This window comes from Amblyomma mixtum, unplaced genomic scaffold, assembly GCF_055824585.1.
Source record: "Amblyomma mixtum isolate Tamu unplaced genomic scaffold, ASM5582458v1 scaffold_41, whole genome shotgun sequence".
Lineage (NCBI taxonomy): Eukaryota > Metazoa > Arthropoda > Arachnida > Ixodida > Ixodidae > Amblyomma > Amblyomma mixtum.
The window spans coordinates 222,262-231,627 of record NW_028317738.1 but is presented as its reverse complement, the minus strand read 5'-3'; the positions used below and the strand labels follow the sequence as shown (position 1 = coordinate 231,627).

The following is a 9,366-nucleotide window of genomic DNA, read 5'->3' as shown; positions in this document are numbered from 1 at the left end:
TCAGGACAGCATCATCAACAGTCACACAAAACGAAACTAACTTCATGAAAGCACTCATTGCTAGTCAGAAACAGGGCATCAAACAAAAAACCAACACTAAACTCCTGGAAGCTTTCCAAAACATTCAAACTACCCTCCTACACCTCGCAATGAAGAATTCAGAACTCCAGGGAGCCCTCAAAGAGGCCTCGAAACCACTGCCACCAACCCCAAAGGCTGAGGAGGAGCGGGGACTGAGGCCACCGGCCCCCGTGGGGACGCAGATCCCAACTCCTCGAAACAACTCCATCATTGTCCAGGCCAAATCAGCCTCGGGCAAAAACACGAAAGCAATTGCATCATTCCTGCAGAGGGCCTACGACCCTGCGGAGCTCGGGCTCACTGATGTGGGGATGAGGGTCGCAGCTGACAAGGTGATCATCACCTCCACAAGCAGTGAGGGCATTCAAAAACTAAAAAACGCCATCGAAATAAACCCAAACGCCCACGAACTGACCACCCATACACCCACAATGCGCAAACCAACATTCAAAATTCCAGGAATCCCTTCTGAACTTGACAGCGATTCAATCCCCACAGAACTACTCAGACATAACCCCACACTCAACATCCAACCTGAAGAACTTTCCATCACAGCAGATTACACAAACTTCAAAGGGACGAGAGTCATCGTCCTCACAACATCCATTTCCGCCTACAGACAACTGAAACACAAACCCTCCATATCAATTGGCTGGCACAACTACCCACTATACATACACATCAACACCCCCATTTGCCATCAGTGTGCTACATACGGCCATGTGGCGAAACACTGCCGCAGCCAGCACCGTCGTTGCACTAAATGCGCCGGGACACATCACCACAAAGAATGCCGCAACGACACCCCCACATGTAACCCATGCAAACTAGCAAACCTCGGAGACACAAACCATCACATGGCGAACCCAACATGCACAGTACTACACGAACGGAGAGCACGAGAGGAGGCCAATTGGAATTAACCAACAAACACAGCCACAGGGAAACCCGCCACCGCAACAAAACAAAAACACACCTAGGTCCATCAATACCTCCCACCATGACAACACCACACAACACAACCCACAAAAACAAAACACCAACGAACTCACTAAAACTCATACAAGCAAACCTAGCCCACTCGACAAGAGCAAACGAACTCCTTAATGTCTTTCAGAAACAACACTTCCATGACATATCAATCTTTCAAGAACCATATCACTACAACAACAAAATTACTGCATTCTCACTCAAAGACAAAATATTAGCATCAGACCACGCGCCAAAAACAGACATCATTATACACAACAGAAACATACAAATATTCCCCATCAAAATCACACCCAACCTAATAGTCGCACGAATAACCTGGCAGGATGAAAACATACTATTGGTTAACTGCTACGCCCCACCTAAAGATAACATAAACACAGCTCTCATACCACTAGAACAAATCATTAGGAAATTCAACGAAAAACATTAATCTCAGGAGATTTTAACGCCAAGAACCCCCTATGGGGTGGCACAATAGCGGACGAACTCGGCAACTTACTTATCGAATTTTTAAATGCAACCGACCTCATAACACTAAATGATTCAACATCACCTCCAACATTCCAAACAGCCAATGGCAGAAGCTGGATTGACATTACAGCCGCCACACCCACATTACTACCACACATACATTCATGGGAAGTACTAGACTACGAAAACAACAGCGACCACAAATACATATGAACGGAAATCTCAATTGGCAAACACACACAACACAAAAGACTCACACAAAATGGAGTACACAAGCTCATAACAACACTAACAAATGACAGATGGCTACAAGCAACCACCACAACACCCATAGAAACCATCACTCACCTCGAACACGTCATAGATCACTTCTACACCAAAATTTCCCGCCTCAAAAAAAAAGTATTCAAAAACAACAAAAAATGACCACCAGCCAAATCCATGGTGGAATACAGAATTAGAAATCGAGAGAAAGAAAGTCAGAGCACACACACGACGGTATCAACAAGCACATCCTACACTACGGGACCACTTCAAAGCAACATACTTAACAACTCTTAAAAAATTTCAACAAAATATCAGCACCACCCGCAACAAATCCTGGCAAAATTTCTGCAGCCGAATCCCAAAAAATAAGCCATTCACTCTTCCTTACAAAATTGCAGCTAATAAAATTAAAAAACCAATCACAATCCTATCCATAGCTAAAACAGACGGCACATTCACAACCACAATCGAAGAATCGATCCAAACAATACTCGACTCACTCTTCAACACACAGGAACCAGACAACCCAGACACCACTCAGAACATTCAAACCACACCCACGACCCCAACAGGCCCCAACTACACACGCACAACCACACCACCCCTAACAGTCATCAACGACATACCATTCACAGAAAAGGAAGTAGACACTGTAGTACAATCCCTCAAACCACACATAGCCCCGGGACCAGACGACCTAACAACACCCATCATCCAAGCACTGTACCAACAACACAAACAATTCTTCATAAACATATTCAACTCGGCACTACAACTAGGACACTTTCCAACACGGTGGAAACAATCTAAAATCATCCTCATCCCAAAAAAAGACTTCAACCACTCTAGTCCACAACCCAACCAATTCCGACCAATCGCACTTAATCCTATATTCGGTAAAATTCTGGAAACCTTAAAGACCGCATCTATCACTTCCTATTCATCCGTAACCTGTTCCTACCAAATCAATACGGTTTCACACATAACATCTCTGCGACAATGGCACTGCAAACACTGATGCGCACAATCACGGAAAATAAACAACAAAACACCACCACACTCTTAATCCCTCTTGACATTAAAAACGCATACAACCTCATCCAAGAACAGCACATAACCCGCTTCCTCAGACACCACCAATGCCCCCAAAACCTGACAACCATCACAGCTAAAATCCTACATGACAGAACAGTCACCTACAACACTGGACAAACCACCATAACCCATCCGCTCGCACAGGGCTCAGCACAAGGATCCCCACTAAGTCCACTTCTCTGGAACACAACCATTACAGATCTACTTAACACCCCATTCCCCACACACACACATCCATACAAGCCTTTGCAGACGACATCACACTCACAGTCCATGGCACCTCCAGAGCACTACTCGAACAACGCGCTACAGACGCACTAGCAATCATACAGCACTGGGCAGCCGTAAAACAAATTACATTCAGTACCCATAAATGCAAAATCCTCACAATCGGAAACAAATATCAATCAAGGCCTCCTCACGTCAAAATTGGAAATCAAGTTCTGAAACAAACCAGTGCCCTCAAAATACTGGGAGTAACATTCGACCCGAAACTCACCTTCCTTCCTCACCTAGCAGACATCCAGGGGAAAATCACTACCCTCACAACCAACCTCAGTCAATTCACAGGTCACAACTGGGGAATGACACCGCAACACCTCCGAAACATATACACACGAGCAACAGAACGCATCATGCTATACTCCTCCCCCATTTGGTACAAACCCACATCACACATACTGAGAAAACTACAAGCTATCCAGCGAATTCCATTACTCAAAATCACGAAGGCATTCAGAACAACACCAAACATAGCACTCCCCATCCTAGCCAACATCCCACCCATCCGACTCACAATTGAAAGAGAGAATACTTTATTCAACATTCTTCACAACAATGAAACCCTCACCATAGACGACACCACCGTACAAGCAAAGGATATCAGCACCAAAACAGACCTACGACTCCAACACCCCGCAGACCGCACAACCATTCACTACTCCTCCAAACCCCCTCCAACATCGGACTTCTACATCTACACAGACGGGTCCCAAACACAAACAGGAACGGGAGCAGCATTCATCATTCAGGACCAAAACCACCACACACTCCAAACAAAACAGTTTAAATTACCTAAATTTTCATCCAATTTCGAAGCAGAAGCATTAGCCATACAAAAAACACTAGAAAACGTAGAGAACCTCCCAATACAAACAACAGTCGCAATTCTCACAGACAGCTTATCCACACTTAAGGGCCTCCAAAACCCGAACAATACAAACCCACTCATTAACAACATTAAATCAGCCTACAACAAAGCCAAAACACAACACATCACATTTCACCACGTTAAAGCACATACCGGCATAACTGGCAACGAACTCGCAGATGAATTGGCAAAAGAGGCGACCAAATCAGGCACCCCCATAGAAACCCCCATCACAAAACAACATGCCAAAACACACCTCCGCAAGAAAATGTGCACACAATGGGCAGACCTTTGGCAACATGAGGGACAGGACACAAACACACAAAACTGGATAAGGCACACATCTCAAATCCCCACCCACTTCCAAACCAACTACTACACCTGCCAAGCACTCACAGAACATGGACGCTTCCCACACTACCTCCAACGCTTCCACAAAAGAAACGACAACACATGCAACTGCGGTACCGCGGCACTGAACGTAGATCACTACATCACAGACTGTCCACTCACAGCATCAGAGCGGGCACCCATCACACAGAAATTCCCCAACACCATAGCTCACAAACCAGAAATCATCAAAGACCCAGAAACATACAAGGCACTTGAACAAGTCATTAAGAAAATTAACGAGTTTATCGACCAAACATAACAACACAAAAGACACGGACACACCAGGGAACCCAAGGCGGAAGAAAAAAGAAGGGGAAAAGGGAAAAAGAAAGAGGAAAGAAAAACCCCAGCTCGGGGGCACCTCCCAACCTCTCCCCGTCTCCCTCCACGACCTCCACCAATAATATGGGCAACCCAGTGAACAGTATCCGACCCCCAAGTACCTGCTTCACCTCAGTTCAGCTAACTTCTCCCTAAAACACTGAAAAACACGCATAACCTAGCTTAACATTCAGGATCGACCGGCTCCCCATAATCTCAAACCAACATAGCCATCACAGGACAGCTCAACCCAAAAACCTATCTTCTACAACATCCTACCGACTCCCCCCTACTCCCCCTTTTCCCCTTTCCCTCTCTCCTCTCGCCCAATTCCTCTCATAGTCTCCCCGGCGCCCCCAACAAACCCCCCTCCCCTTTTTTCTAGATTACTACCCATAGCAATAAGCCCCACCAGACAGTAACACCCATCCCCCATCTAAAAATAATAACAAAGTTCTTAAATAAACCAGAACTAATCTAGGTTAATAGGCCCTAAAACAACGCACAACCGCCCTCCTCACCTCGATATCTCCCACGGAACGGTAAACAACATGAGAGGAGGTCTCAGAACTTCCCTGGTTCCCCTTAACAACTAGAGGTAAATTCTGCGCCACCCACCAAGCCCTCAGAACCGAAGAATTCACCATTCTAACCACCAGAGCAGGTAACCCGCAATGGGCCCTGCGAGTGGCGTTGGGCAGATAGCCAAGGCGACTGGCACACCCAGCGCTGCGCCCTCGCAATTGCAGCAGGCCCTATATAGGCCACGCAAGCGGCACGAGGCACACACCTCATTACGCTGCTGCAAGGAATGCTGCTGAGGGACGGACGGGACTAGATCCCACACCTACCTCCCCAAAGGGGCAATGGCCACGCATTCCAAGTATGGCTATCCCTGTAAAAATCAGCAGATTCTGCGAGCTCGCACAACCTTCAACCGATAAGCCGAGGGTGGTCTTAGTCGCAATACAAAGCGACCCCCGGGAGTACGGCCTGCAAACCACGCTCGGGCTGCAAGAACTTCAAACACCAAAATCATCTGCGACAGACAGCCGCAATGCCAAGCCTCCACACAACAAACCAGGGATGGCGCAGTACCGCAGGTGGGAGGTCTCGGGAGGAGGAGCAGCGAGCAATAGGTAACTAAAAGAAATAATCAATATTCAAAAGCAATAAGGGGGGTAAAGGGGCCACTACCTCAACTCTCTATCCCCTCCCCATATCATTCTCTTTCTCGGGGAGACCAAATCCCTATCCACATAATTACCATCACCCTAACCTAAAAGGATTCCACCAGTCAAACCAGAATGCCCAAGCATCATAATGAGAGGACATCAATTTCAAACACCCTAACAAAGGAACCCGGGGTGAGGAGGGGGGAGGAGGGGGGAGGAGGGGGGAGGAGCACGGAGGCATGGGAGAAGCGAGACAAGGACGGCACCGCGACCAACACCCCCACTACACAAACCACAGGGGGGGGGGGGGACTTAAAATCTTCTAGTCATTACAGGTCAAAGAAAATTACAATTTGAGAAAGAGGCTCCGCAACAGACCCCACCACCATTCCCACCAAGAGCACACCCCAGGATCCCGGCTCTATGAAAGGAACAGCAACCCAACCGACCAGGACTCCCCCTCTCTCACCAGTCAACGTTCAAGATAAAGGAAAACCAGGATTCCCGCAGAAGACATCAAAATTCACCCTTCAATACTATTAGAAGGACTAATTATCTACTCCACTGTTAAGCTAGGCTTCAAAATGTCAATAGTAATAGAACTCAGAACAAAGGAAAACAGAAAAGGAAATCACTCAATAAATCCGCGATTGCTAGTCCGTTCCCGTGGCGGCGGTTGGGCTGGATAGTAGACTATTTTTTCTTCCTCCCTTTTTTTTCTTTCTTTTTTTTATTATTGGTATTATTATCTTTTTTATTTTTTTTCTGATATGCAAAATTTTCTTTTGGGTCACCCCCTGTTCATTTATCTTACATTGGATCAAGCCCGTTATACCTAATGGCACGGGCAGGGGCATATTATTTTTAAGTCCTTTTCACAAGCCCCCAACATATTTTTTGTCTCTTGAACAGGTTTGGCTCCACCGCCAAGACGCTCACCTCAGCGCGCTCGCAGTGTTCGGCGAGGGTGTTGGCTTCCGAATTCAGTAGCCGGACGTCATTCTTGTGTTGCCTTATTCTTTGGGGGAGGTTTTTGTTTCTCCGGCGTATGAAGCCGGGCACTTGGAGCACGGGATTTTGTAAGTGACTAATGGTTGTTTTTCTCTGGGGACGCGGTCTTTCGGTCGTGGTAAGAAGCGGCTTATGTCGAAACAGGTTTGTGAGCAATGTAGATTCCATATTTTCCCAGAATGCGTGCAAGTGACTCGCTTGTTCCCCACACGTATGGAAGCACCACGCGCGCGCGTTGCGTTGTTTCATTGTTGGCTGTTGTTCCCCCTGACCTCAGAGCCTGACGGCGGCCAACACTTTTAATGAAGCCACGTGTGTAGCCATTCTTCTGTAGGTCGGCGAGAACCGTGGCCTCTTCCGCTCTTTTCTCTGCTTCCGAGGAGCAGATTGCCTTCGGTCTTCTCAGAAGAGAGGAGATGACGGATTCCTTGTGGCTAGTAGGGTGGTTGGAATAAAAATTTAGGTAGCGGCCAGTGTGCGTTGGCTTCCTATAGACACTGAACTTTGGATGTGCCCCTTCTCTTCTTGTGAAGACGTCCAGGAATGGCAATGTGTTGCTCACTTCCCGTTCCATTGTAAACTGAATTGAAGGTTCGACTGAGTTAAGGTGTGCCAGGAAATTTCCGACCAGCGATGTCTTCAGAATGAAAATGTAACGAATGAAAACTTTTGGTTTTTCTTGAAAAGTCTTCAGTGCCTCCTCTTTGATGGCCTCCGTCGTCAGGTTGGCAGCAGTCACCGACATCGCGGCGCCCATGGCAGTGCCGCTGGTCTGCTTGTAAAATTCTCCTTTGAGGAAAAAGCTGTGTTGCTTAGGCAAAACTCCAAAAGCTGCCAAGTTCTGGGCTCAGGCTCATCCTTGTGGCTAGGTCAGCGTCCGCTTCGAGGGCTTGCTTCGCTGCGGAAACGGCAAAGGGCACAGGAACGCTGGTAAAGAGCGAGACCACGTCGAACGAAACCATGCACAAGTCCACTTTCAGTTGAACGTGGGACAGACGTCCGACGAAGTGGCTGGAGTTTCGCACGTGCGTTGATGTTTTGCCTGTTAGGGGCGATAGGGCTCGGTGGAGGTAGGCTGTGAGTGCCTTAAGCGGTAAGGTGGCGAAGTCGATGACGGGCGCAGCGGAACGCCAGGTTCATGAATTTTTGGCAGCCCGTGAACGGCCGGTGCTGAGTCGTTCCAACAGATCGAGCGTAAGTAGCGATGTTTTGATTCCTGGTGGTGCTTGAAGATGGATGCTAGAAGTTTGTTCATTCTGGTCTGAAGCTGCGAAGTTGGATCCTTTCTAAATTTTTGTCCTTTTCCTCGTAATCCGGTCGGTCGAGAACCACCGTTGCAGTCCCTTTGCCTGATGAGAGGAAGACGATGTTTTGATCGCGTCGAAGGTCTCGGAGAACTGACATTTCTCCCCACGAGTGTCTCTGCGGCTGGCGGCTGGGAATCTTAGACAGAATCCCGATAGCTTTTAGGCGAACCTTTTAGCGGGTGGTAGATTCAACGTGCCTGATGCCGTCCTCCACAGCTGCCTCTAGTTGTGCAAGGGGTGGCCTCGTTGACGTGGTGTTGAATCCGTGGCTTTTCACCAAGGCAGAAGTCTCGTTTGTAGACAGCGACCTAGATGACAGGTTGGTGACAAAGTTGGAGACGTCAGCAGGTGGTCTATTTGCCTTGTCTTGCTCATTTCGCAACTTGCTGAGTTTTGCTGCGTGGGACGACTTCTGCTTCTCTGCTGTGCTGGAGGAGACACTTTCGGCGAATGCCTTTAGCGAGTCGAACGTTGGGCAAAATTAAAATATTGGTTGGCGTCAGTTTTTTCTCTCAACTACAGAGGCGCAAGTCATGACTGTGACGATACCTGCGCATTACTAGAGTAACACCGCTCACACTATTGTCTTCAGGAAACACTCTTGAACAACACTTGTAACAATATATTCAAACATTACACACCTTTTCGTAAAGACGGCGTTTGCGGCGCTAGTGGTGGTGTGGCCATGTCCTCGCGAACTTGGACGTCATAATCAAGGAGCTGAGCTTCAACACTTTTTTAGAAGCCGTCGGAATAAGGGATTAACTCGTGTGTAACTACCATCGTTGCTCTTTATCTGAGCCGCCGCGGTAGCTCAGTTGTTATGGCCGGCCGCGGCGGCTGAATTTCGATGAGTGCGAAATTCTAGAGGCCCGTGTTCTGTGCGATATCAGTGCACGTTAAAGAACCCCGGGTGGTCGAAATTCACTACGGCGTCCCTCATAGCCTCAGTTGCTTTGGGACGTTAAAGCCCAATAAACCAATAAACCAAACCAGCGGTTATGGTGCTCGGCTGCTCATCCGAAAGACGCGGGTTCGAACCCGGTCGCGGCGGCCGAATTTCGATGGAGGCGAAATTGCTTGTGTACTGCGCCATGTCCGT

At 47.8% G+C, this 9,366-nt stretch overlaps 1 pseudogene; it reads left to right on the top strand.

Moving 5' to 3' along the window:
- The first annotated feature begins 149 nt into the window (after positions 1 to 149).
- The window catches only part of LOC149324399 (uncharacterized), a 49,479-nt pseudogene continuing 40,262 nt past the window's right edge, over positions 150 to 9,366 (top strand).